This window comes from Bison bison, unplaced genomic scaffold (genome assembly GCF_000754665.1).
Source record: "Bison bison bison isolate TAMUID 2011002044 unplaced genomic scaffold, Bison_UMD1.0 scf7180017864471, whole genome shotgun sequence".
In the NCBI taxonomy this organism is placed as follows: Eukaryota; Metazoa; Chordata; class Mammalia; order Artiodactyla; family Bovidae; genus Bison; species Bison bison.
Window position 1 is genome coordinate 36,072,481 of NW_011495032.1, and position 5,227 is coordinate 36,077,707.

At 37.9% G+C, this 5,227-nt stretch overlaps 1 protein-coding gene across 1 annotated transcript in view; it reads left to right on the plus strand.

Moving 5' to 3' along the window:
- Positions 1-5,227, plus strand: part of LOC105003852 (sperm-associated antigen 16 protein-like) — a 517,190-nt gene that overhangs the window by 342,101 nt on the left and 169,862 nt on the right. The window lies entirely within an intron of this gene.

Sequence of the window (5,227 nt, forward strand, 5' to 3'; positions counted from 1 at the left end):
TGTGAGTCTCAGTGAACTCCGGGAATTGGTGAAGGACAGGGAGGCCTGGCGTGCTGCAATTCATGGGGTCGCAAAGAGTCAGACATGACTGAGCGACTGAACTGAACTGAACTGAACTGAAAGTTGTCTATATCCTAATCTCCAGAATCTGAGAATCTTACCTTTTATGGCAAAAGAGATTTTGCAGATGTTATTAAATTAAGGAGCTTGAGATCCAGAGATTACTCTGAATTATCCCGCTTGGCCTGGTGTAATCAGAAGAGTCCATGTAAGAGAAAGAGGCAGGCAGAAGTCAAGGGAGGTGTAATAATGAAAACAAGTTTCAGAACCTGAGAGAAATTTGAAGATACTCCACTACTGGCTTTGAAGATAGAGGAACTATGAGTCAGGGATTGTAGGTGGCCTTTAAAAGCTACAAAAGGCAAGAAAATGGAATCTCCCAGAGCCTTCGGAAACAATCAGCCTGGCAACACATTCATTTTAACCCGGTAAAGCCCATTGCAAACTTCTGACCTACAGAGCTGCAGCATAGTAAGTTTATGTTGTTTTAAGCCACTATTTGTGGCATTTTGTTGTACCAGCAATAGAAAATTCAAATATCCATTGCCCTTGAACAGTTTATGTATCTTTTAGGCCCCATTATTGATTGGCTCTGATCAGTTTGTGCTTCTCTGAAAAGAGCTCTGTCCAAGGATCCTGAAGAAGCAGCAGCTCCTTGAAGAGGGAAGACCATATGTGGCGAAAGGCTATGTCCAGTTAATTGGCTGCTGCTAGTTTGAGAATATGTTGCAACCCAGAGAATAGCATCTACCCTCCTTCTTACTTGATGGTGTTGCTTCATTGTCTGTATGGAGATGGTAAAAATGTGAATGTTGGGTATCCAACCATTCCAGGTTTGAGAGTTAGTAATTAAAAAAAAATTATAACAAGGACACAAGTATGTACTCATTATATGTCCTGTTGATGAGTGTGCTTTCTGCATATAGCGTATGTGGGCTTCAATTCAGTTGCTCAGTCATGTCCAACTCTTTGTGACCCGGTGGGCTGCAGCACGCCAGGCTTCCCTGTCCATCACCAACTCCTGGGCCTTGGCAAACTCATGTCCATCGAGTTGGTGATACTATCCAACCATCTTACCCTCTGTTGTTCCATTCTCTCTTCTCCCTTCTCCTGTGGACTTGAACAGAACAAATTTTCTACCAACATGTTACCAGTGTTACTAATCTTCTAGTCTAAAATTATTAGGTCCTTAACCTGTGTCTTCTCCATTATGGCAGTTATGTATTTTAGGTTCTGACACTATGGCAATGCACTTTTCATGTGCTGAATGGCATATCACGTTAGAACCTGAGGCAACATGAGTAATGATCATTTAAACAATTAGGGATTTCTTTATCTCATACAGGCCAGCTCAACAAAACCACATGGAATCTGACTCCTTTTTTCCTTCAGGTCTGTCATTGTGAGTATGTTGCTATGGTCCTCATGATTATAAAAAGTGTTGCTGCACTTTCAGACATCATATTCATGACTGGCAGGAAAACTGAAATAAATAGAGCAAACGGCATACATCAAAGGACAAAGAGTTATGTTTTTGTCCTTGCCTTTACATGCAGGAAAGACTTCCCTTGCCAAAAACTTCAGTCCATATCTATACCATCCAACCATCTCATCCTCTGTCGCCCACTTCTCCTTTTGCCCTCAATCTTTCCCAGCATCATAGTCTTTTCTAATGAGTCGGTTCTTTGAATCAGGTGGCCCAAGTATTGGAACTTCAGCGTCAGCATCAGTCCTTCAATCAATATTCAGGGTTGATTTCCTTTAGGATTGACTGGTTTGATCTCCTTGCTGTCCCAAAAGAAAATACTTGTAATATAGAATTTTAATTGAATTATTAAAAATGCATTGTCTTCCTCTAAGGAAACATTTTTCATATTCTTTCCCACTCTTAAGAAAAAAAAAAATAGTAAACAGGATTTCAGCTGCAAATAATCCCTAAGAAAATGCTTCATATCTCAGTAGACTTTCTCTATCAAGATCTTAGACATAACAATGATTTAAAATGAATGATCCTTCCACTTATACAGGCTAATCAAGTAGCAGAATTCTAAAACATTTTTGCAAGCTCTCCCACATATTGTATCTAGCCAAAACCAACAATTCTGAAATGAGATCTTTTTTTTTTTTTTTTTATGTGTTGCAAGTTACCTTAAAAGAGAACATATTTCACAACCAAGAATGTGACATTATTGTAACGCAGTAGTAAAGTTGATGTGTATAGTGTGTGGCATGCATCCAACCATGTCATCCATCAGTGAAATTTCAGGGGTTGATTATACTACAGTATACTCCTGTAGTGGAAAATCACCTACTTTCTCTGAGCTACCATTTAAAGCATCTTTTTCTGACATAAAATTTGTGACTTCCTGCTAACAGCTATAGAAAGAAGATAAGGAAGGGAAATGGAGGGGAAGGTTCTGCCTACAAAGAAAAGGAAGAAAGAAACGGAAAAGGTAGGAGAAGAACAGTTACAGTGGTAGCACTTAAGAGAAGTCCATATGCTCATCAAGCTTTTTCAGATTGCAGATTCATAGTTACTGTTTAGGTTTCTAAGGGTTTCTAATCCAGGCCATTTCTGAAAGAAGGCGTATTTTTTTGTTGTCATTTCAAATTTGGATAGACTTTTCACATTTGGAAATTAGGAATGTACATTAAAAGTTTCATAGGAAATTAAGTAGATAAAGAAGGATTTTGAATTTTTAATTACATAACTTTAATAATGCTATCTAGGCCAGGTCTCAACTACCCAGTAATGAAAAATACTGAGACCATTACCTTGACAATCGAGACGAAAAACATACAGAGGATATGATACTGTTGAGTTAGCTGAATGCCAGATAAGAGATCTGAAATTGATGCTGTTGTTCAGGAGGTCCTGAACTATTCAAAATGAATTAGAATGTTTTTCTCCCCAGTCTATGACAAACTCTTGCATTGATTTCCCTTTTGATAAGAAATAATTTCTAAGATAAATGAGAAGTTAAACTGATTGTTTGACTTTTGAAACTCACCTAGACTTTAGGAAATTTGATTACAGCTTACTAATTTGGGAAGATGAAAATATTCATTTGAGGCAGGGTAAGGTACATTCTGGGCTTCCCAAATCCACATGCCAATGCAGGAGATGTGGGTTTGATCCCTGAGTCAGCAAGGTCCCCTGGAGAAGGAAATGGCATCCCATTCCAGTATTCTTGCCTGGGAAATCCCATGGACAGAGGATCCTGGCCAGCTACAGTCCATGGGATTGCAAAAGAGTTGGACACAACTTAGCAACTGAACAGCAAAAAGGTGCATTCCATAAATGTCTGTAAAAACCTCCTGAAAGTTTAAATGTGGAAGAAGGCAACTAGTTAAGAGGAAACTGAGAGGCTGCTTAGTATAGGTAATCTTTGAAAAAGGATTCTGAAGTCTCAAATAAGGCTCGGTTATAAGTGGGAAGAAGAGAGGGAGTATTTTATGGAGGAACAAGTTGTCACTAGGCAGGAGAAGCAAAACAATAATGTTGAAAAGAACATTGGGTGTAGTATTCAGCTTGTTTGTGGGTCAGAGAGTGGTTTAGTTTGGTGGAAGAAAACATTATTGTTGTGCTTTTTTGGTTTTGTTTTTTGATTGATTTCCCTTAAAAAAAATGAGAGGAAGACAGAAATTTTGTCAAACCCAACCCACCCCTGAAAAAGTAGCCATGAGCACAATAGTTGTGGATTAAAGGTTAAGGGCAATGGAGAGGTGAATACAGGCTTAGGTTGGCAAGGATGTTTCTTCTCTTGCGGGAAGCTGATGGGGCACTAACATTTTAGATTCTTGGTTTACTTGTTTAACTATTTGTGTGATTGGTATTAGTGCCATTTTTTTTTTTTAATCTGAAGAAAACTCTTCCTAATAAAAAGAGTGAAATAATCACTCTAGTGGAAAAAGTTAAAATTTGAAAGTCACTTAACTGAACCATAATTTGCCTGGCCTTAACATTACTCTTCTCATGCTTGCAATTTTGACTCAATTATTGATGTGTTTTTAAGGTTTCATTACTTTTCATGGTTAAAGTGGAGTTATATTGTTAAGTTAATGAAAGATAATGTAGCCTTTGTGATAATTGAGGACTTATTTTTTAAGTACAGAAAATCCTTTTCCTGTAGACCATAATTATAGCTGTGTTCATTGCATCAAATTATACATGCATTATTAGACCTTCAAACCCCTAATAAATTCTGTATTTTACTGTTTTAGGGCTTTGTATATTGTAAGAAATATTTATATAAATAAAATCTAGGTTGTATTAATAAAAAACAACTTATCTGAATCTCTACATTCTTTAGGATCCACTTTCTCCTGATGAGAAACAGGGAATATTTTAATGGCAAAAAAAATGGGATGATATATAGTTACTAAATGATTTTTAAATTCATGATTAACCATTCATATTCATTTCTATAGTCTTGCAGAATTGGTCTACATCATATAAACTTTTTTAAACATTTTAATGAAATATGAAAGCACCATAACCTCCATGTAATACATGAGTTAAGAATTGCAGTTTTGAAAAAAATTTCTTCAAATTATACTTGCATTTCTTTCTTGAATTCTGAAAGCTTGCGATCTTATAAAATGTAATCCTTTCGTATGGAGAACCATCTACTGGATTAGTATTACAAGCAAAGGGCTAAATACTTAGAATAACATTCATTATTATTGTGGTACCTATCAGAGCAGATCAGATCAGTCGCTCAGACGTGTCCGACTCTTTGCGACCCCATGAATCGCAGCACGCCAGGCCTCCCTGTCCATCACCAATTCCCGGAGTTCACTGAGACTCACGTCCATCAAGTCAGTGATGCCATCCAGTCATCTCATCCTCTGTCGTCCCCTTCCCCTCCTGCCCCCAATCCCTCCCAGCATCAGAGTCTTTTCCAATGAGTCAACTCTTCGCATGAGGTGGCCAAAGTACTGGAGTTTCAGCTTTAGCATCATTCCTTCCAAAGAAATCCCAGGGCTGATCTCCTTCAGAATGGACTGGTTAGATCTCCTTGCAGTCCAAGGGATTCTCAAGTGTCTTCTCCAACACCACAGTTCAAAAGCATCAATTCTTCGGTGCTCAGCCTTCTTCACAGTCTAACTCTCACATCCATACATGACCACTGTAAAAACCATAGCCTTGACTAGACAGACGTTT